Consider the following 532-nt stretch of genomic DNA (forward strand, 5'->3'; position numbering starts at 1 on the left):
ATGTTCCTTTGATATCTCTGATTTTCTTGAAGAGATCCCTAGTCTTTCCCATTCTGTTGCTTTCCTCTATTTCTTTGCATTGATCGTTGAAGAAGGCTTTCTTATCTCTTCTTGCTATTCTTTGGAACTCTGCATTCAGATGTTTATATCTTTCCTTTTCTCCTTTGCTTTTCGCTTCTCTTCTTTTCCCAGCTATTTGTAAGGCCTCCCCAGACAGCCATTTTGCTTTTTTGCATTTCTTTTCCATGGGGATGGTCTTGATCCCTGTCTCCTGTACAATGTCATGAACCTCATTCCATAGTTCATCAGGCACTCTATCAGATCTAGGCCCTTAAATCTATTTCTCACTTCCACTGTATAATCATAAGGGATTTGATTTAGGTCATACCTGAATGGTCTAGTGGTTTTCCCTACTTTCTTCAATTTCAGTCTCAATTTGGCAATAAGGAGTTCATGGTCTGAGCCACAGTCAGCTCCCAGTCTTGTTTTTGCTGACTGTATAGAGCTTCTCCATCTTTGGCTTCAAAGAATA

The sequence above is a fragment of the Bison bison genome, unplaced genomic scaffold (assembly GCF_000754665.1).
Source record: "Bison bison bison isolate TAMUID 2011002044 unplaced genomic scaffold, Bison_UMD1.0 scf7180017863325, whole genome shotgun sequence".
Taxonomy (NCBI): domain Eukaryota; kingdom Metazoa; phylum Chordata; class Mammalia; order Artiodactyla; family Bovidae; genus Bison; species Bison bison.